Consider the following 24,202-nt stretch of genomic DNA (forward strand, 5'->3'; position numbering starts at 1 on the left):
TGTTGGGAAAGATGAGGAAATCAGAGTGTTGAAACCCACTGGTGCCTGTGTCAGGGGCCAAGGCTCTGCACTGTTAGATATAGTGTGTGGACCCCCAGAAGCCTGATTCACCCAGCTTGCCAGGAGAGGGTGGGGAGTCAAGGTGGTATGGGCCATGCTTATGGGAGCATGCCCCACTGAGTTAGCTGGATTTAGCTCTGCCAGCAGCGGCATGCTGTGGTCAAATGAGCTCGCCTCCTTGTCCTCTTCCTCATCTGTAGAAGCAGGATAATGATAGCACTTATATATGTATTGCAAGGTTGTTGCAAGGATTCAATAAGATAATATGTGTTCAACTTGTTAAGGAAGGGGAAACAGTCAGTAAGGGATATATTTAAGACGTTTATTTTGTGTGTGTTCTGGGGACATTAAGATCTGGACTTCCCCACCTGAAAGTGATAAATTAAGGTCACTTGGATTAATAAGGTTGTCTACTCTTTTATACTCTATGAGCATCGCAGAGACGGTCTGGATCTTCTTCCTCTTCTTTTCCTCCTCTGTGTTACACAGTCAGCTCTCCCACTGACACCTTGGTCTTAATGCACTCAGAACACCTGGAGTTACAGGTTCATTGTCCATGTTTCTTGATAAACCAACTTCATTAAGACAGGGCCAGGCCTCCCCAGCCTCCACTGTTAATAGTGTTAGTAGACTCCCAACTTCTAGTATATCTGTGATATATCTAGTATATCCTCTAGTATATCTCCGAAATCATTGAAGGCAGGATCTTGAAGACATTTGCATATTCATATTCATGGCAGGATTATTCACAATATTCAAGAGGTGGAAGCAACCCAAGTGTCCATAGACAGATGAGGGGATAGGCAAAATGTGGTCTATACAAACAATGGAATATTATTCAGACTAAAGAGGAAGAAAATTTGGACCATGCTACAACATGGGTGAGCCTTGAAGATGTAATGCTAAGAAGTGAAATAAGGTCGTCACCAAAAGACAAATGCTGTTCTATTCCACTTTATTGAAATACCTAAAGTAGTCAGATTCACAGAAACAGAATGCAGAGTAGTGATTGCCACAGGCTTAAGGAAGGGAGCAATGGGGAATTGTTGTTTAATGGGGAGAGAGTTTCAATTTTTTCAGCTTTTTCAGATGAAAAAGTTCTGGAGATCTGTTGTACAACAATGTGAATATTCTTTTTTTTTATTTTTATTTTTATATTCCCCATACAATTGCAACCCCCTTATTTTGACCCCAATCCTTCCTTTCCCCACCCCACCCCCATAGTGTGTCTCTGGTTCATAGTTGTTTGTTGATTTTGATTTTTTCTTTCCTATAGTTATTCTTTTTCCTGGTCCCTTATTTAGGTTTTCTAGATTCCTGCTATGAGTGAGGCCATCGGTATTTTTCTTTTTCTTTCTGGCTTATTTCGCTGAGCATGATCCCTTCCAGCTCCATCCATGTTGCTGCAAATTGCATGTGTTTAGCTTTTTTGATTGCTGAGTAATACTCCATTGTGTGTATGTACCACATCTTCTTGATCCAGTCATCTATTTTTGGGCATTTGGGTTGTTTCCAAAGCTTAGCTATTGTAAATAGTGCTGCTATAAACATAGGGGTGCAGGTGCTCTTTGGAATTAATGTTTCTGTGTCCTTTGGGTAAATACCTAGGAGTGGAATTGCTGGATCATATGGAAGCTCTATCTTTAGTAGGTTGAGGAATCTCCACACAGCTTTCCATAGTGGTTGGACCAGTTTGCATTCCCACCAGCAGTGTGAATGTTCTTAATATCACTGAACTGAACACATAAAATGATGTACATTACTAAACTTTGTTATTTTATAAATCACAATTTAAAAAATAAACCACTCCAATCTTCCAAGGAGAGAGGTGAAGGACTGTGATATGAGTGGAACTATACTTATTCTGATATCCTAGTATGGAAGTGAGAATTGCATGAGACATTCATGTAAAACCCAGGGCCTGGCAATAGCATGTACTTAACACATGTTCTCTTTGCTTTTATTATTATAGGTGCTCAATAAGTATCTGTTGAAATGAATGAATGAGGCAAATATTTGAAGGGTCAACAATTCTGATTCTTCACAAGAAAACTTGATTGAAATTATTGTTGCTCTGACCATTTTTGGTAAAGTCCCCACCCCAACCTCAGGATGTGCTCAATAACTCCATCATGATTGTCAGTGACACTTGTCACTATTGCTCATTCTTTCTTTCCTGAAATAATTTCTTCACCTGGATTCAGGGACAGTAGTGAATGTCTTACTCTCCTTTGCTGGTTTCCCCTCTCCTTTTTTTTTTTTAAATTATTTTATTTATACAAGAACTGGGGTACAGGCCAGAGTGCAGGAGGGTGAGAGGATTCACAGAGACAAAACAGGGAGCAGAACAGGCAGACGGACCAAAAGCACTGCTGAGGGGAGCAGCGGGCAAGACAGGAGTGGTCTGCGGCACCATGTGGGTATCTCCCTGGCCGGCCGGGAATTGAACTGGTGCTGCAGAGGCTGTATCTTAACCCCTTGTGCCACCAGGGAGATCCCGGCATGTATTCTTTCACTGCTACCATCTTGCTTCAAACTTCAATGCTCCTTACTTAGATTATTATCATTGCCTGCAAGTGGTTTCATCTTGAATGCTAGTGTTTCTATTTTGAACTTCCCTCTCAAGCACTTGTTCCCAAAATAACAGTCAGAGTGTTCCTTTAAAAATGTGATAATATATCAAACTGACAATGAATATTATGCACAATGGTGAAAGGCTGAAAGCTTTACCTATAAGATCTGAAACAAAGCAAGGATGCCAGTGTTTGCCATGACTATTCAATACAGTACTGAAAGTTCTAGCCAGAGCAATTAGGCAAGAAAAAGAAATAAATGGTATCCAAATAGGAAAGGAAGAAGTAAAATTAATCCCTGTTTGTAGGTGATATGATCTTACATATAGAAAATCATAAAGATTTCACAAAACTATTAGAACTAATAAAGGAATCCAGCAATACAGGAGGGCACAAAGTAAATACACAATGATCAGTTGCACATTCACATGCTAACACTGTATAATCTGAAAAGGAAATTATAAAACAACTTCATGTATAAATATCATGAAAAAGAATAAAATACTTACAATTAACTTAACCAAGGAGTAAGAAAGTTGTACAATGAAAACTAAAAAATATTATTGAAAGAAAAAAACCCATAAATAAATGGAAACACATCCTAAGTTGACAGGCTTAATATTGTTAACATGTCAACACTACAAAAAAATAACCTGCAGAATCAATGTAATCTCTATTAAAAATCCTAGTGAACTTTTGGGCAGAAAAGCCCTCCCTCCTAAAACTTATATTGGAATCTCTAGGTACTCCAAACAGCCAAAACAATTTTGAATAGAACAAAGCTGGAAGATTCACACTTCCTGGTTTAAAATCTGACTACGAAGTTGCACTAATCAAAATAGCATGTTATTAACATAAACACAGATATGCACGCCACTGGAATAGAATAGAGAGGCCAGAAATAAACTCTCACATATATAGCCAAATGATTTTTGACAGGGTACCAAGACCAGCCAATGGGGAAAGGTGAGTCATTTCAAAAAATGGTGCTGGAAAACTGGATATTCACATGTGAAATGTTGAAATTGAATCCTTACCTAACACCATATGCTGAAATTAACTTAATGGATCGAACACTAAGTATAAGACCTAAACCAACATAACTCTTAGAAGAAAACATAGGATGAGTCTTCCCAATGTTGGCTTTGGCAATGATTTCTTAGATTTGACACCAATAGCACAGGAAATAAAAGAACAAAATGACAAATTGGATTTCATGAAAATTTAAAAATTTGTACGTCAAAAACCACTATTAACAGAGTAGCAAGACAACACATATAGAATGGGAAAACATATTTGCAAATCAAGTACCTGATAAGGGATTAATATCCATAATATGTAGAGAACTCCTAAGACTCAACAAATAAACAATTCAATTCAAAAATGAACAAAAGACTTAAACAGACATTTCTCCAAATATATACAAATGACCAATATACACTTGGAAAGATGTTCAACATTACTAATGCCATAGTCTGATCATTTGTGTCCCCCCTCAAATTCACATGTTGAAATCCTAAGCCCCAAAGTTGAAGGTATTAGTAGATGGAACTTTGGCAAATGCTTAAGTCATGAGCATGGAACCTTTTTGACTGGGATTAGTGCCTTATAAAACAGGCTTCAGAGAGATCTCTCCCACTATGTGAAAGAGAGTTCTCACCTGATCATAACAGCACCTGATCTCATACTCGCAGCCTCCAGAACTGTAAGAATATGACAATGGAAGTGTCTGTTTATTAGTCATACGGTCTGTGGTATTTTGTTATAACAGGACTTAGAAGGACAAAGACTCTGTCATTAGGGAAATGCAAATTAGATACCAACTCTCCCTCATATTATAGCTACTGTAGGAAGGAAGGAAGTAGGGAGGGAGGGAGGAAGATAACAAGTGTACGCAAGGATGTAGAAAAGTTGTATGCCCTTGTCCACTGCTGGTGGGAATGCTAAACAGTGCAACCACTATGGAAAATAGTATGGCAGTTCTTTAAAAAAATGAAAAATAGAATTATATGTGATCCAGCAATTCTGCTGCTGGATATAAACCCAGAAGAATTGAAAGTGGGGTCTCAAAAGAGATATGTTTTCACCCACGTTCATTGTAGCATTATTCACAATAGCTAAAACATGGAAGGAACCCAAAGATTCATCAATAGATGAATAGACAAGCAAAAAGTGGCACAGCCATGCTATTTAATATTATTCCTTTAAAAAAGAAGGTGAATCTGCAATATGCTACTACACTCTACCAGAAATGAAACTTGAGAACATTCTGTCATGTGAAATAAGCCAGTTACAGAAAGACAGACACTGTATGAGTCTGCTTACACGACGTTCTTAGAGTAGTTAAATCCTAGAGACAGAACATAAAATGGTGGTTGCCAGGGACAGAAAGTGGGGATTAGGTGGAGGAAAAGGGAGTTCTTGTTTCATGGATACAGAGTTTTAGACTTAAAAAATGAAAAAAAATATGAAGATGGATGATGACCATGGTTGCAGACATTATGAGTGCATTTAATATGACTAAGCTCTACACCTAAAATTCTTATGCTGGCAAATTTTATGTGTATTTTATCACAATAAAAAACATTGAAAAATATATCTACACATAAAATCATGTCACTTATGTGCCAAAACCCCCAATGACTACTTCTTTCACTCAGGCTAAAAGCGAAGTTCTTACTGAGGCCTTCTGGTCCACTGTTACTGCTGTACCTCTGTCACCTACCACACTCCCATGGCTCCCACAACCCCCCGAATGTCCCATTCCAGCCTGAATGACCTTCTTCCAGTTCTTTGAACGTGCATCACGGTCCCTACCCCAGGGCATTTGCACTTGCAACCCCTTGGATGGGGATCCTCTTTCTGCTGATATCTCCATGTTGTACTCACTCTAGTGTTTCCGATATGATTCAAAGTTCTTCTTACTCTTTATAAGGATTGTTATATTTTTCTGCAATTATCTTCCTTTGACATGTTGAATATTACATTATTAATCTTGTTCATTGTCAATACTCCCCCAGAAATGTTAACTCTATGCAACCAGGGATTGTATCTGACTCATTCAGTGTTGTCTTCCCAGGGGCCATCTCAAGCATAATTTAGGTCCTCAGTAAACATACACCCAAAGAATGGATGGATGGATGGATGAACTTGGTATGCACATATTGAAAGAGATGGTTACCTAGAGGGTTTCTCCAACCGTAAAATTCTATGAATGATTGAGAGTCTCTGTGTACTTTGTCTTTCCTAGAAGAAAGAACAATTCTTAATCACCACAAAACCAACCACTCTAGGCAAGTAATCCCTTGGTCCTGCCCAAATTGGAGAATGGAACTCCCTGGGTCTTTTCCCCATTACTGTGGTAACCTCCTCAAATCCCTGTCCAACAGCCAGCCCACCAGCAGATTCCTTTACTAACAGGACACTGCCCAGGAACCCAAGTGGACTCCTCGATTCTCTGGGAATAGGATAACAGAAATGCAAATCCTCATCTCTGGGGTGGGGGATGGCACAGACTGGGTTTGCTGTTCACATCAGCAGAATGAATAGCAAATTCTTTACAAACAGAGCACAAACCTTCCTTCCCTCTCACTAGTCAAGCTGGGCTTTCTCCTTCCTGTGCCCAGTGGCAAGTTTGCCCTGGCCATGGCATCTGGCAACATCTCCCTGATTCCCTGGCTTCCTCTGTACATTGCCATGGAAATAGAGCCCTGGAACACCAGAATAATGTGTTCTAGTGACATCCATTCACACATCTGATTGCTCTCATCCAGGGCCCAAACGTGCAGGCATATGCACATGTGAACACATACACAGAAAATCTCAGCACAATTGCTCCCACTGCCCCATAACACCACAGGCAGGAGAATGAGGGAATCACGTGGCGGGTACTTAAGACTCACATGGACTGCTTATGTGGCTCACATGCAAAGATGAGAAGCAAATAAACTCAATCTGCAATTGCAATAATCTTTGCAGGAATCTTTTTGCTCTCTCCCTCCTGCATTCAGCTAAGAGGCTAAATTGGGACTTGGACATTTTTGCTTTCAGGCAAATCAAATAAATATGTTCTAGATCTCAACAGGGAGAGGAAAGACTATACCATCTCTGCTTGAGGGAGCCATGAGGACAGTGTGCCTCCCAGTGGGCCTGCTGCTTTCCCAAACAGCTATAAAAAGGATGTGTCCCTCTCCCAGGCTAGTGAGGGTCTCCACACTGGTCTAAGTTACCTTCTGCTCCTGGGACTTACCAGAGAGATCTGGAAAGTAGTGAAGGGAGACATTTATGTAGTAGCAATGGAGCCACAGGGAAAACTGAGGACTTGGTGTTTATGGATGAGATTGGTAGAAGCATACACACTTTGCTTCACACACCACTACGTGCATTCACCATGTATATACACCTACATGGGTCATTCCCACCCAGCACATATGCACAGGTGCATATCTGGAAGCATCCATCCACGTGTTTGGGCACAAGCAGAAGATATATGTCCCTCCTTCCCCTATACCAGGCACATTTAGCACATGTAGCACATTTATGTAAAAAATACTAATTTTACAGAGATCCTGAGAAGCCAAAAATAAACAATAGGTGGTATGTTCTCTGCCTACTGCCACATGGGAAGCTACCCCACCAGCTGAGGACAGACAAAAATTGGGGACCAAATGTATCTGTTAGCCCTGAGTCCCACATTCACTTGTGGACATAAAGGCATGGAGGTGGAGATGGCCAGAAGAATGCAATGCAGCAGTTTACAGCACAGAGGAGGGTGTGCAAGGAGATCACGTCCCATGAAGCAAGTCTTCAGAATGACAAAAACAATTACTGGCCTTTTCCTCACGGATGATTTGATAAAGTAAAACACTTACCTATAAACCAGTAGACATTTATTAAGGCAGTGAGGGCTCCGAGGTTAAGAGGGAGGAGAAAGACAGAAAGAAAGGGCCGAGGGGACCTAAGCAATGGTGGGGGAGGGGGAAATAAATAATAAATGAAAGTATTGATGTTTAAGAGGTCAAGAGGAAAGACATTCTTGGGGAAATTGTGGGAATGGCCTGGCATTTCTCTGGGCCCTGCCTCAAGAGAAAGATGGGATTCCTTCCTTCTCATCTTGAGCTTCTGCTGGAGGTCTTTAGGAGACCCATTGGGGAACTTGACCTATGCCTCTGGAGTTTGGGTGAACACATGGGTCTGGTATTGGCCTCCCACCTGAGAGGTCTAAGGGCCAGACCTGAGGAGAGAGGAGCAGAGAGGTGCTGAGTGGGGAATGGCCAAATGCATGAGCATTTCCTATGCACACATGCCATGCAGAAGAGAGGCCTGACTAGAGACTTTATTCCAAAGGTCACCCAGAGGCAGTGACCTCAATGATGAGTCTGTAAGGTTGATGGGGCTGGGGCAAGCCACCTGCAAAGACAACCCCTGCCTTACAGCAATTGCACTTGGGAGACTCCCAAAATGATAGGGTTTCCAAGAATCCATGGAGTACCCCGGGGAGAGAGGAGCTTAAATCTCTGCCAAAGCCACAGGACACACATGCCAGGAACTGTAGTTGCCAAGGAGTCTGGCTCTCTCCAACCCTACCTTCCATTTTACCTGGAGGAGCCAGGGAGATCTAAGGAGTGGTCTCCCCAGCTTTAAGCAAGCCCAGCTGGCGAAAGACACATGACTTCATTTTAAATAAAAGTTGGATTTCTTCAATTACCCAGACTGGAAATTTTAATTATGGAAATGAGACTCTTCTTGGGACTCTGGGGAGGACTAGGATTTGTTATTATGTAAGTGGAGTGACCAGAGAAATTATGACCGAGTTTCCACCCCTCAAAGGTCTCTTTCAAGGCAGCAGGGAAAAAGGAGTAGAGCTAGCAGTTTACAAGCACAGTTGTAAGAAGAAAGGAGGTTGCTTGGTGGCTGAGACCTAGGGAGCTGCGCTTTTCCTCCCAGGGCCACCCCCACATAGTCAGCCTGATGGGAAGTTCTGGCCATGACCTTGGTAGCCCCAACCCATACTCCTACCAACATACCTACTCTGTCTCTGTGTGACTTTGGGTGATACAATAAATGTATTTCTTCACCTCAAACACACATGCACACAAACACATACACACTCACATACACACACACCTACTCCCACACTCACCATCAACAATAAGGCTCTGCGGCAAATTGACCTTAGTTAACCTAGGAAAGAGAGCAACCATTACAAAAATACAAATCCTTTTTCCATTTAGATTCCAGGATAATGTACAAGAATAAAAACCCCAGGCAATGATGTCTTATCTTTTTAACATTTTATAACTTTGGCCAAAACAATGTTGCTGTGTGAGCTTAGACCGCATAGTAGGTTGAACCATGGAAACTGCAGCGACCTACAAAACAATTTCATGGGCTTTGACAGAATCCTGTATCTTTTTGAGATGCTCTGTCTAAAATGAGGATAATAATCCATCCTAGCAGGGTTGTTTTGGAGAAAGAATGAACAACAAATACTGGTGGCAAAATGCACCGGTTTTCAAATGCACCTTTGCTCAGATTGACAGGAATGAGGTTCCCTGGGACCCAAAGTTTGTGACTTGATTTTCTGACACCCTACCCCAGACCCCTACCAGGGGTTCTTTCTTAACCGCTGATCATTTTATTTTTTATTTTTTTTTTTTTTGGTGGCAGTGGTGGGATAAGAATGTTCATTTTTATAGCCCCTTATTTTTGCCGTAGGGTTGAAATCGGCTTGCCTCTCTGAGATTATTATTGCTGTCATTCTTCTTGTTGTTCCTAGGTTGGTTTCTTCTGCTCCCAGCATTGTCTTTGTCGACTTTGAGTCCCCTCTTTCTGTTTGTTTTCTTCCAGAGGCTTTGTCTGCTGGCTAGTAGCTTTGGGCTGGCGTTCATATTTTAGAGCTGAAAAGCTGTTTGGAAGCTCATCAGTGTGATTTGTTGATTTGTGAGTTTCACTATTATGAGGAAAACATGGTGAATTGATCTTGCTCTTATGCTGGTCAGCTTCCTAGAAAGGAGTCCCCAGTATCCTGTTTGTGGGGCTGTTACACTACAACCCAAGGTGGATTTCAGTATTCAATATAGAGACTTTTACATAATACTCCTGTAAAATCAAGTCTTTTGTCCCTATCTTGAGCAGCAATAGTGTCTTTCTGGTTTGTTTTCCACAAAGAAAAGCATTCAGTTTTTATTGTGAGAGAAGAGGAATACTTGTCTGGATTCACTGGTTGAGGAAGAAGGTATTGATAGTGATCATATGGTGACGTGTTGGGGGTGAGATCAGTGGTATTGATGGTGGCGGTGGTGATGACAAAGTTATGATAATAGCGGTGGTACTATTAGTGCTAATGCTGATGATGATGGTGGTTATAATGATGGCAGAGATGGTGCTAGTGTTGGTGATAGTGATGGTGGTTTGGTGATAGTGTTGTTGATTTGTGGTGGCGGTGATGGTGAAAAGTTTCAGTAGTTTGCAAAGCTGATTACTTGTCACCCATCTGCTTTCCTTTTTCATCAATTTAATTGACACATCTAAGTGTCATTTCTTTATCTTTGTAAATATATACCTTCTTTTTCCTTTGATATTCTAGTGGTGTTTGAGGAAGAAGCAAATACAAATGAATGGGAGTGATGCCCATTTTTAAAATGCAAGCTCCTCACTGTCATTTTAAAATCCTGGATTTTCTTTTTATCATCGTATTTCTATTTCCTCCTCTTAATTTTATTTTCAGTGTGAGGAGTAGTTTCCATTCTCAAGCACCTTGAATGCCCCAAATATGACAGGAGATATGCGCTTGCTTTTATCCCATATAAGTGCAGACACCAGGGCCCTAGATTCCTCAGGGAAAAAAGGGGGGCCTAGGCCACTATCATTTTTTTTACGTTTTTCTGAGTATATTTTTTGAAATGAAGACATGCTGAAACAAAATTTAGGAAAATTGAAATATGTTTTAAACATCGGCATTTAACAAATTCATGCTTTCAAAACTGAAAAAAATGACAAAGCTACATAATTATGCTATTCACAAGATAATTACAGGATTTATTAAAAATATTAATTCCTAACACTCAGGCAGAGTGGTGCAGTGATGAGCTGCACGCTTAACACAGTGTGATGAATATCTTTTGGAATTCTCTCTCAACTCAGCTAGAGATAACATCTGCCTTCTAAATCTCAGGACTTCCGTGGATACAGAGGCCGTGCCATGTACTCCCAGCCTCCATGTGCCCCACCTCTTCTCCAAGCACACACATCCTGTGATGAGATACACCCCAAACACCAACTGTGCCGCTTTCACCAAAGGCTGTGAGAGCAGAGTGCAGGAGTGGTGAGCAAATACTTGCCCCGTACTCAACCCCCACTCCTGTGCAATGGGCCAGATGGGCCAGGTAAGCCATGTGGGCCAGGTAAGCCAGGTGGGCCAAGCTTGGTCAGCAGCACACCATATGCAAAAGACATTTTCTGTTTCTGGATCTAACTGCTGGCCCAGATCCTGCACATAACCAACCATTTCTCTGGAACAGAATATGCTTTGGGCCCTGACAGATAAGCAGAGGAATTAGCTGACAACCTGGTCTACTCCTCTTTAAGATTACTTAGATTCAAACCTAGAAGAACTTGGAACTTAGCCAGAATCCTCTGTTTTCAGAAAGGAAATTTATCCCACCCTGATATTTAAAGAAATTGTATACCAAATAGGAAAGAAATTGCTCATCAGCTCCTACTCATCAGTTATCTAAACCATCCCTATATCAGTATTTACTTTTCCATGTTTTCTTCCTGCTTTCCTGTATCACCATAGGTGAATGCATAGACTTGGGTATGTGGTACCAGCTCTGTGCTCCAGTTTCTCATCTATATGAAGGGGATAATAACAACAGTATCAACTTCATAACATCATTTCAGTATAAAATCACATGAAATGACAGATGGGAACTGGCCCTCACAGTGCCAGCCACGTGGTAGGTGTTCACTAAACAGTGTCTAACATGATGTCATGGATTATTTAATTTCATAAACATGTGTGAAGGATTTATTAAGTCCAGGCAGCAGGGAAAGCTGTAACAGAGGGTCTGTCCTCCAAGAGGACCTCACCTAGGCCCAGAGGTAAACCTGCAGGCAGAGAGAGCTTGTGCTAAAGACCCTTCGCCTGCAGGCTGGTCAGGAGTGGGTTAACACGGGCTGCGGGGGGTGTGGGAGAACTTGCAAAAAGAGACAATTTGGTGTTCTGCCTTTTCATACTGAACATCAAATTACAAGCCCTTTTCCTGTTGCTACATAATCTTCCCGTCATTTTTAATGACTGCATAATATTACACTGCTTCAAGGTACAGTGTTTGCCTTCACCTTGCCCCTGTCATTTGGTTTTGAGGTTACCAATTTGGAGCTATTAGCGATATCACCACAATGAACATGCATGTGACAGTTTTTCCTTTCAGGAACCCTTTTTGTGGGATGAATTCTAGGTCAAAGGGTACGAACATTTCTTAACAGCTCGTGCAACTCACTGCCAAGTCGTTGTCAAAGGGTTCACACACTGGATATTATGATAATTTCATGTGTTTTGTCAGCACAAGTGAAATTGCTGCTTCAATGTTGTTTGAGTCTCCATTTCTCTGATAAGCTGTTTGGTGGGGGAAATTGAATTAGGACAGATAGGAGGGAAGGAGAATGCTCAAATTGTGGCTGCAGGTATGGGGTCTGGGAGGCAAATATCTGCCATTCCCCAGAGAGGCACGGGATGGGGGTGGGGGGGACAGGGGGAAGGCCTCTTACCTGCTGCTATGAATTGCGTTTCTTAATTGTACTGTTTGTATTTCGCCTCTCTTCCATGGCTGGCCAAATGAATAATTAACATCGTAATAATCACTACAGGCTGTAAGTAACAGCAAGCAAAATTGTCATTTCTAACCCTGAATGCCTTCTCAGAGGGTGGTGGCTGTCAATAGGAACACTTTATTCTGCTGAGCATTTTCTCTTGGCAAGGCCAGTGAAGTTAGAACACTTGTGGATCTTCCATGACTGATTGGCAAGTGGTCGGGGTTGGCTGCCTGTGTTCACTTCCCTGGGCTTGCAAGGGCTCCTGTAAGGGGACAGAGGGGACTGTGCTCAAGGTCATGTGCAGCTGTACAGGGAAAACAGTGCAGCCGGTTAAATGGGCTGTGCCAGGGTCCTGCAAGTTCCCAGGGGCCTCTGCAAGGGGTGCTGACATAGGGGAGTGTGAGTGGACTTGACAACCAGAGGTGAACACTTAGTTGATGGACCTCACAATCCCCTGAAGGCCAGGGGAGAGCAGCCATCTTCTCCAAGCATCAGCCCAGGGGCCAGACAAAAGCAGGCAGGGCACAGCTGTGTGGGCACCAGGAAGAACAAGGAGGACTTGTGGTCTTACAAGCCCCTTTTGACCTTTATACTTGATTGCCACTTTAAGCTACCCACATGTGGGAGAAGATGCTGAACTGCCTTGTAGAATGGGGAGAAGAAAATTTAGAATTCTCCAATTCCAGGAATTGTAGGAAGTGGGGAAAAGGTAACAGAGATGAGAAGGTGTCTCAAAACAGCGTGGGCTGCCATAACACAATACCATAGAACTGGCAATTTAAGTAGCAAATATTTATTTCTCACAGTTTGGAGTCTGAGAAGTCCAGATTGGGGTGCCAGCAGAGTCAAGTTCTGGTGAACCCCCTCTTCCCAATTTGCTGTCTTTTTGCTGGGTCCTTGCTATGCCAGTGAGCAGAGACAAAGCTAGTCCTTTTCTTCTTTTGTTAAGGATACTTACCCACCATTGGTCTCTGCCCTTGTGATTTAATCACCTCCCAACCCTACCTCCTAATACCATCCCATTTGGAGTTAGGGTTTCAACACAGGAGTTGAGGGGGAGGGGAGGGCTCAAACATGCAGGCCAGAGCTGAGGGGAGGAAATATTAAGAGCCTGCAAGATGGACAAAGTTGGTCTACTTTTGTTATCGAGCAGCCCCGATATTGAACGGGTTCCTGGCTGTGGGTCCTCACCCATGCGCTTAAAAGGGACTTATTAATACTCCACTACAGGCATACACAAAAGGTTAATGAAAGGTCTATTTACAAGGGAAAAGGAAATAAGGAAAATGTACAACTCAGGGAGAAAATAGGAAAATATAGTCTTTAATGCGTCCTACCTGATCCGACGACCTGGAAACCCAAAGTCACTCTCAGAGCTGGCCAGACGCTACTAGCTGATAAAGAGCCAAAATGGGGGACCCCCCAAAGCCCACATGTCTGCCTTTTATAATAACCTGGCTGCTTAACCCCACCGTCAGTTCCCAGCTACCTTCCCTTTGGTGGTGATGGGATTTGGAGTTCCCAGTGGCTTTGGCCTGGGGTGGGGGTGGAGTCCACAAAGCCTGTATGGAATTAGCTTTAGGACATCCTTTTCCCCCTAACACTTTGAGGTGCTTTTCCTTCCTTTGACCCCCAAGTGTTCAGTAAAATGTACTCACTAATTTAACTACTTTTTGTCAGTTGGTATTTTGTGAAAACCAGGAATGAGGTTCAGTTTCCAGTCCACATGGATGTGAGGTAAGCATTAGGTTCTCATGGAGAAGCCGGAGACACATGGGCCTTGTTGCAGAGAAATTACAGAAAGGGATGGAGGGGGTTACAGGTTTTGTGATATTTGGAGATGCCCATGTCTCTGGGGATTATCTCTTCAGGCAGTCAAGAATATGGCCTCTTGCCACCTATAGCTTGGATCCAAATCCCATTTCTTCCCTTGAGGAGCTAAGTGGCATTGGTGGGTCACTTGACTTTCTTAATAGGACCATTTCAGCTATGGTCATGTATCACCTATAGATCACGTGTAAGACAGTGGTCCCAATAACCTATATAATGTAGCCTAGGTGGGTAGCAGGCTAGACCACCTAGGTCTGTGCAGTCACACTCTGTGGTGTTCAGACAATGACAAAATCACCCATTGACATGTTTCTCAGAACTTATCCTAATTTTCAGTGACATAATACTGTATAAACGAGATAAGAGTACTGCATAGGAATGTTGTGAGAACAAGATGAAATATCTGTAAAATAGTGTAGAGGTCAACAAACAGTAAATAGTAGTAAGTTTTAGAATTAGTGATAATGAGGAGGAGACAGAAAGGGGTAGACAGGGTGAAGATGATGATGATGATTATAGAAAACTCTATGAGTTTCTTATACATTGTTGTCTCTTTTGCTTGCCAACAGAGCCAAGCTCAGTTCCAATAATAGATCACTATTCATCTAGGTAGTAGTGACATTTCCCGCTTCCCTTGTGGCTAGAGGTGGTCATGTGACTCAGTTTTGATCAATGGGATTTAAGAGTCAGTCTGTTGTGGGAGCAACTGGGAAAACTACTTAATTTTATTTATTTATTTTTAAAGATTTATTTATTTATGCATACAAGAACTGGGGTATAGGCCAGAGGTGCAGGGGGTGAGAGGATTCCCCAGAGACAGAGTGGGGAACAGAACAGGCAGATCAACTGAACTACATTGCTGAGGGGAGCAGCAGGCTAGTCAGGAGAGGTCTGCTGCGCCATGTGGGTGTCTCCCTGGCCAGGAATCGAACTCATGCTGCAGTGGTGCAGATGGCTTTGTAGTTTGCATCTTAACCCCTTGTGCCACCAGGGAGGCCCTTTACTTAAATTAAAAAAAAAAGATACAGTTGTGATAATACTCCCTGCCCCCCCCACTCCCCATTTTGCCTTGAACACAGATATCTTTTCTGGAATATGAGGTCATAATGTGATTCTGATGAATGAATCTGAGAGGAGAGGCCAAGGGAATCAGAGTTACTGATCTTGACATTAACAAACTGCTAACCCAGCCTATAAGCACCAGAGCTCTGCTTGAAATCAGGAGAAGGGTAGAATTGTACTTTGAGCAGTGAACTTAAGGTTGATTGGACACATGTTGATTCTCAGTGAGGCACATCTGAAATTTACATAATGGTATAAGGTTATGTTACTTCAATAAAAAATATAATATAAAACAGAAAAGCAACAAAGACACTAAACCACTAGGTCATAGTCAGTTCCTTGCAGCCAAAGGCATTCCTAATGGATACAGTGATGGCCTATCCCTGAGAAGCAGAAAGCCCAAGTAAACATGTAGTTTGCAGATATATTCTGTCCTGCAAAACTGTCCTATATAATCACTTCCAGTTTCCCAAAGAAACATAACATCCTCATACCAAAAAAGAGTGGATCCAGGGAAATCACCCTGCTTTGCCCAATGAAAGCTCAAAAGACAAGTAAAAAAAGGGAGGACACCTTATTACCCAAAACAATAAAATGAAGGTTCTACTTCCAGATAAATCAATGATGAAGAAATGGTGATGGGTCTCCCTGGTGGCACAGGCAGTTGAGCACAGTGCTATGGAGCTGCTGCAGCCTCTGCAGTGCAGGTTCAATCCCAGCCGGCCTGCTAGACACCCACATGGCACGGCAGACCTCTCCTGTCTCACCTGCTGCTCCCCTCAGCAATGTGTTTCGGTCAGTCTGCCTGTTCTGTTCCCCGCTCCGTCTCTGGTGAATCATCTCACCCTCCTGCACATCTGGTCTGTACCCCGGTTCTTGTATGCATGAATAAAACAAATCTATATTTATATATAAAAAGAAATGGTAATGAGAGTGGAGTGGAGTGAGGAGTTGAACCATAATCAATGTCATCCTGAAAAATCCAAACACTGTGTTCCTCATAAAAAATCCCACCATTATCAAATTCTCCATTATTCCATTGCCCTCAGTACACAACTTCATCCAAACTGTTCCCTCTGTGTCACACCACCCTGAGGTCCAAATTGACCTTTTCAGGAGATCCTTAAGACTAAGAACCAAATCTTAGTTATCTTTGTAACCCAGTGCCCAGGATGGGGTCTGGTGCAGAGTAGGAGTACAATCTTGAGTGAATGAGTGAGAGAGAAATTAGGATAGCATATTTTAAAGTCATCAAGTCTTCAAGTTCACTGAAGATATGAAAGAAAGCTGTGTAATCAAGCATGCAACCATGGACTTTAGAATCAAGAGAACTAAGTTCAAATTCTGTCTTTGCCCTTCCATAGGTTAGCTGTGTGACCAAGTCATTCATTGCCATGCCTCAGTTTCCTCTTCTATAACAGGGGACAGGTTACAGCACCCTCATAGGTCTGGTTATCAGTCATTTAGTAAGTGACTGGCCACAGAAAATTCTCACAAATGGAAGGTGTTGTTTTGTGGTTGTCTCTATTATTGTTGAGCCATCAGGGTCTCTTGGTGGGCTTATTAAACCCAGATCAATGTGCCCCACCCCCTGCCCTCAGCGTTGGATTCAGTAGGCCAAGAATTTGCCTTTCAAACAAGGCCCAGGTAATGCTGCTTGCCTGAGCTCTGCACTTTGAGAACCGTTGGCCTAACTTACTGCTCGTGAATCCACAAAACAGGTTGTGCTTGACAGAACGCAGTAAAGAGGATCACATAAGAGAAGGGACAGAGGCAAAAAAAGCAGGGAAGTTCCAGCACATGAAGATCACAGCTGAATATGTGTGTGCCCAGAAATTGAACCCTCCTCCCTGAGCAGGTTCTTGTAGACAGCATACAGGGGGTGCACAGAGGGTGCAGAGCTTCAGGGACAAATGAGGCTGGAATGCCCTGAAAGATGCCTTTTCAGTATGCCTGTGACCCAGGCTTTAGGGGGCTGAGAGGTGGGAAGTTGGTATATCTGGCCTTTGCCTCAAGCCTCCTCCATCAGGCTCAACTATTTACCCCAGGATAACATGCAAATAAGGTTTTCAAATACTGACTCTAGAGCTGCACTGTCCAATTCAGTAGCCACCAGAAACATGTGGCTGGTAAAAATTAAGCTGTGCTGTGAGTGTAAAATACATACCAGATTGTGAGAACTTAGAAGAAAAATAAGAAACTCATTAATAATGTGATTTATGTTGATTATATGCTGAGATGTTAATATTTTGAATATATTAAATATGCTACCAGTATTTTGAATGTCTTAAATATGCCACTGAAATTGTTTTCACTATTTTCTTCTAATTTTTTAAATGTGGCTATTAGAAATTTTAAAGTTCCATTTATGGCTCCCATTATGTGTCTGGACCATGCTGCTCTAGAGAGAAAGTTAATATTTTGCAGAAACTGTAGGTGGTTTGGTCTGTTTGCAAGAGTGTGGGGTGTGTGTGTGTGTGTGTGTGTGTGTATTTGTGCTTCTCTGTGAATGTGTCTATGCCTGAGTATCCCAAACAAGGGGAGTCAGAACAGACTTAGTAATAGGCCAAGTACTTAGAGTTGACCCTGTGGGAGTCAGTGATTCAGATGCGAGGAGCATCAGACTGACCTGATTTGATTGTTGAGAGTGACACCTAGAAGCAACGTGGAAGAGGGACTGGGAAGTCTCAAGAAAAGCAAAAGTCCCAAGAAGCAGAGCAGTGGAACAGAAAAAGAAGGGCCCTGGGACAATGATGTGGCCCAAGTTCACAGATATTCACAGATTCAAGCCCAGGCTAGCCTAGAGGTGTAGCATATGGACTCTGGAGCCACACTGTTCAGTTTTAATCCTGGCCCTTCTACTTACTGCCTGGGTGACCTTGAGCAAGTGACTTCACTTTGCTGTGCCTCAGTTTGTTCATCTGTAAAATGGGGGTTTCATTATTGTTCCACTATATCCAGGTTGTTAGAAGGCTTAAATTTGCTTATAGATACAAAGTGTTTAAAACAGTGTCCATGGCCCTGCTCCCTCGTGTGCTCCTCTCTGATTCTGCTAGGAGGATGTGGTCTTGTGATTGGATTAGCCAGCATCCTGTACCCAGCCCAGGTGGACAAGCAGCTGGGTTTGTTACTCCAAGAAAGGGGAGAGGCAGCAAAGTGTGCCAGCAGATACAAACAGCAGGTGCCCTTCCACCCCACCCTCCTGGCATGTGACCTTGGGTAAGTGACTCAATGGGTCAGAAGACCAACTTCCGCTTCTGTAAAACCTTCCTAGAAAAGAATTGTGAGATTACACAATCCCTGCACCCCTGAAGTTACCAGCAAATAAATTAAGGCAATGCTGCCATCATTGGCAGTGAAGACCAGATTTGGAGCTGGCACTAGGTGAATTTGGGAACTGTCCTTTGCGGGAATCAGATCATAACCAAAACTCTCAAATCAACAGTAAGGACAGGTGGGAATTCTGGGCTGAGGTCTGATGTGTGAACTGGGGCCCAGTGTCTATTTAAAAACATCCCCCAACCTCCTGAAAGACTTCCTTCACTTGCTAAGCAGTTTTGGTCTAACCTGTTCTCCTTTTGTATCTGGGGTTTTGTAAGAGGCCAAATTCCAGGCCAGGGCAGGATAAACAAGATCGCATGGCTAATGATTGGTAAGTTGGCCTGGAATGCAATTTACTGCAGATTTCAGAAGGAGAGTTTGTTTCCCCCTGGACAGTTTACCAGGAGGTTGTTAAAACAGGAAGGAGGTTCCTGGCCCTGCAGAATGGCTGCCCGGCATTTTCCTTTACCCTTTTTTAAAGAACAGAGACACCTACTGCTACCCACAGGGAATTCTTGGTCTCAACCTCTTTGACAAAGAAATAACCTCTGTAATAAAGCCTTATGTTTGACTAACCCTTTATTGCTCACAATAGATTCTCAATTCTGCCACCACTCCAGTTTTTCAGGTAGGGAAACTGGAGTTCAGAGAGAGAAAGAGACTTGCCCGTGGGCACACAACCAGGGTATGAGATGGCCAGGATTAGGAAATTTCCCACAAAGTAAATCAAGCAAAATTGTTTGTGCTCAATGTTCTGGATCCACAGTTAACCCTTCCCTCTGGGTGGGGACACTTAACTTGAACATAATCAGGGCATGAGGGGAGTGGAAGGATCCCCTGTTCCAATATAGGTATCATCATGGTGGGTAAGGATGACTTAGCTCAGAATTCTAGAAATCTGCTTAGTTGATGGACTTCACACTGTCTCCTCTGCTTAGATAAAGCCTCCAATCCACTCTGGTGTCTGCCCCATTTCTAAAGGGATTTCAGGAGGATAGGTCTGTAGGGAGAGATCAGAGTTCATTCCTAGCCTGGTCACACCCTGCTGCCTGACCTTAGGCAAACACTAACCCTCTATGGACCTCAGTTTTGCCATCTGAAAAGGGGGTGTTCAACCTCTAGATGAGCTCTGAGAACTCATCTGAACTTTTCAAACTTCTAGTCTGACCCTTTTCAGGGGGATCTGGGGCCAAGGGCAAAGTCTGTACAGGCAAGGCCCTTGCCTGTACTTTGGTGCCTGCTCTGCTGAGAATATTCACAGGCTTCCAATGAGTGACCCCAGCTGCCCTCTCTGGTGAATGAAGTGCAGCATTGGTGAGAAGTGATGGTGGAGATAAAGCTAGGCACACGGCAACGAGGCACGCTCTCCTTGTGCCCCATACCTCCCTCTTCCCTCTAGGCAGCTGTGGACTGCTTGCAAGCCCAGAATGAGCAAAGCTGGGGTGGACAGGTTCCATTAGCTCATTCTCTTAATTGTTTTTGCTGGTTATTGTTTCTCCTGATTAATTTCCAATTAGCACAGAGGAGCCCAGCTTGGGTTGGATTCTGCCAGTTTTCCCGAGCCAGTTCTCAGCTATTTCTGGCTTACTGCATCCATACTAGCGGCCATCAAGGGAGGGCTGTCTGGGCACTCACACCACGGAGCCACCTCACAATCACACTGTGAAATTGGTCTCCTTGTCACCGTTTTACAAATGTGGAAACTGAGGTCCAGCAAGGCATAGTGACTTGCCCAGTTTCCCATAGGCAGCCAGTGAAAGGCAGTGATCAATGTCTCCTTAGAGATTTTCAAACACATGGGCATTTTGGTAAAATTGTGGTCTCCGGGTTCTTCTTTTATTGCCCCCTAACTCACTGCCTTGCCATCAAGTTACCTCAATCAGTTAGAAACAATTCCCCCACAAATAAACCTTGGGTCTTCCTGGTCTTCCCAACTGGAAACCCAGATTCTGTGGCATTTGGGCAATTCCTAGTGACATTCCAGCAATTTCTAAGCTAGCAGGGAAATCTTCTGGTCCCATTAGGAACAAGCAAAGCCATGTGGGTTTTAATAACATGGTGAGAAAATAGTGTGACTTTAAAGTCTTTATTAGCCCTGGAATGCATTTTCCAAAGCAGAAATTAGCTGACACAGGCAGAATGTCAGCTGGAAAAACAAGGTCTGGGTTAGGTGGCCCAGAAAAAACCTGCTTCGGTGCCCAGAGCTTCCCATTGATTTCAATTGCTGGTTAGTACAGGCCAGCAGAGCGACTGTCCCCTCAGTAAGGGTGCCATTAGAACTGACCCCACACAGCTAATGGGGGTTTAATGCTGGCTTGTTCAGTCCTTGGTATGGCTCCTGTTGTCATTTTTTAGTAAGAAAATTACCTGTCTGTCATTCCCTTTAAACTTGTACAGTAATAATTAGCCAGCCCCAGAAAGAAGCTGGTTACCCTTAACCCTGACTGCATGAAAGCTCAGTGACCCATTAAAATCTGTGAGGTCATTTGGCTCAGACTGGCTAAGAAGGTAATATAGTGGATACTTTGTAGAAAGGGGTTATAATAACTCACATTTGTCTGTGGTCTCAGATTCTTAAGAGCACAGGGTAACCTGGAGGACATGAGAAGGGATTCTCACTTAGGGGTCAATAAACCGTGGCTCACCCCATATTTTCTGCAAATAAAGTTCTATTCGATTACTGTATGCCAATTTGTTTCATACCATCTCTGCCTGTTTTCATACAACAACAGAAGAGTTGAGTAGTTGCAACAGAAACCCTATGGCCTGCAAAGCATAACACTCTGACCCTTTATTGAAAAGAGCCCTCTGACCCTTTCTAGAAAAAGTTTGCTGACCTCCATTTTCCTCCACAAAGACCAAATTTCAGTCCTAAACCAACCATTTACCAGCTGTGTCATCTTGGGCAAATGACTTACCTCCATTTTCTTCTTCAGTCTCTTCATCTGTTCATTAAACATAATAATAGTATCTATGTGGTTGATGCTACCAGTGTTCACAACTCTCCAGTCACATACACACTTTTAAATTGAGGCATAGCCTGTGACTTGCACAAGCAATGAAATGTAAATGGAATTGATGTACATCACATTTAGACAGAAGCATCTAGAGCTGGTACAGGTTTTCTATGCTCCTTTTCTGTCGTGTTGACCAAGGAGGTCATGTGGCCCACGTTTGCAATTATGGCATGACCCATTGGGTTCCCAAATGATTACAATGATTACCTGTGTGTCATCCTCTCAACTCACAAAGGACCTTTAATAATCTTTGGTATTTACTCCACTGAGCTTTGCACACCATTTTTCATCAGCAAAACCTAGCTTGTGCTAACTTAATTGGCCTACTTTGTGGGGTTAGATAGGTGTACAAGATCTTTAGAACATTGGCTGCCATAGAGTAAGAGACAATAGATGCTAGTTAAAATTACTAATATCATTATGTCAATTATCATTAATAAAATGTACATGTTTGTCATCTGATTTTTGACATCAGAGTGACAATGAAGTGGTGACTATCACCTTTATTTATTCAGTAAGTATATATTGACATCTGTTTTATGTTAGGTAATATATTAGACTCTAAGATTAAGAAGTAAATAAGAGAAGCTTTCGGTTCATAGACAGGAAGTCTGTCTAGCCCATCTAGGGGAGTGCAAGTGACATTAAAAGATATCACAGAACTGAATCTTGGAAGGTAAGCAGTGGTTACTGATGAAGAAGGAAAGGATAGGTATTCCAGATTGAGGGAACCAGCACAGTTAATGACACAGAAGGCAAAATTATATGCTTTTTGGGGGAACACTGAGCAGATTGATACATCTAATGGACAAAATTTTGGTTAGGGGTACAACAGACAATGTTGCTTGAGCCACTCAACAGTCATTGGTAACCCATTTCTCCCTCACTGACTTTACACTACAGAGAGAAGCAAGACATGTGCTTTACCAGGTAGGGATAGTCAGTTGATACAGTTTCATCCAAAAAGTTGTCCTGGGAAACTTCAGATTAAAGAAAGGAAGCCCTTGAAAAGAGTTCTTCCCTGTTATGTGTGAGTGTAATGCCTGGAGCTGTGGCAGCCATTTTGTGATAATAAGGAGATGACCAAGAGAACTGGGAAGACATGAAACCAATATCTGGACCTTGAGTTGTTGCTGAAGTAATCCTGAAATCTTGTGACTTCAGACTTCTCAATAAGTAAACAATATTCATCCTCATGATTTAAGCCAATGTTCCTCTGTTGTTTGCAGCAAAAAGCATCTTAGCTTATGAAGGAATTGTGAGAAATGTAGGATGGAGAGATTAACCCTACAAAATAGCTCAATAAGTTAGCACAGTTCCCTTAAGACAATAGGGGCAAGTGAAGGATTTTACACAGGGAAGAGAAGCTCAGGCTTCAAGTGGGTAAGTCACTACTCAGAAACCATCATCCCTCTGCTAATAGGTGTCAGAGTTGAGATTTGCAAACAGATCATCCAAGCCAAGACCAAGTCTCTTTCCACTCTGTGTGGGCATTTTGCCTCTTCAATTGAACAGTGCTAGCCAATTTCCACAGGAGAGGCTTGCTCATGGCTTGTTTTGGCCTGTGAGTCTTTTCTAACCACTACTGGATAAGTCACAATTTTGCCAAACTTTCATCCTAATTTGGGAGCAGATCCGTGAACTTCATAAATGAGACTCGAGGTGTGTGGAGAAATTGGCTAAGGTGAGAGGGCAAAGCAACTTAGGACTGAATTGGCCCTGGGGAAAAGACTCACAAAGACCCAGGACAGGAAGGAAATGAGAAGCAGGAAGACTGGTGCCAACCCTTCTGCCATCTTGGTTTCATTGATTGAGAAGAATGTCATAGCTGCAACATCTTTTCCTGCCTCTCTTGGTCAGCGCCTCTTTGACACTTGTTACTCCAACAAGCTTTTGAGCTCCTCAGACCAGGACAGTGCCTGACCCATCCTTGGGCTCAGTGTGTGACCCAGAATGGGAACTTACCAGCATCTACCTTATATAGGCTGAAACTTGAAACAGTGAAATTGGGAGTGATCTCACTCCTAGAATGGTTACCTCCTTGAAAGACAGGATCACAGGTAATCCTGACTTTTTCTCTTTAGGTCCCTAAGTCAAGTAGATCTAATTCATACATCAGGCCCCCCAAGAAATCAGCACAGAAAACCTGCTCCTAGTTAGTCTAGTTAACTGTTTGAAAGAATTTCTTCTGACATCCAAATGGCCTAGCTCTGCTACTTACTAGCTGTGAGTCTGAGGGCAAATAGTTGAACAGTTCTAGGTTTAAGATAGTATTATTGTCATGTGCTTATGAGGATGAAGTGAGTTAACACATAGAAAATGCTGACAAGTACTAAGCACTTGGGTAGTGTTATTGTTTTATTATTGTTATGATATCAGTCGCTACTATTATCATCATAATTTAAGGCAACCCTCAGGACCTTGACCGTCATTTCACCTCACTCCAGTTTGTAGCTCTTGTAGTGCATGTTCTCTCTGCAAGGGTCTTCCACAGACGTACTCCTGACTGCTGATATCTAT

The sequence above is a fragment of the Talpa europaea genome (genome assembly GCF_964194135.1).
Source record: "Talpa europaea genome assembly, chromosome: 9".
Classification (NCBI taxonomy): Eukaryota; Metazoa; Chordata; class Mammalia; order Eulipotyphla; family Talpidae; genus Talpa; species Talpa europaea.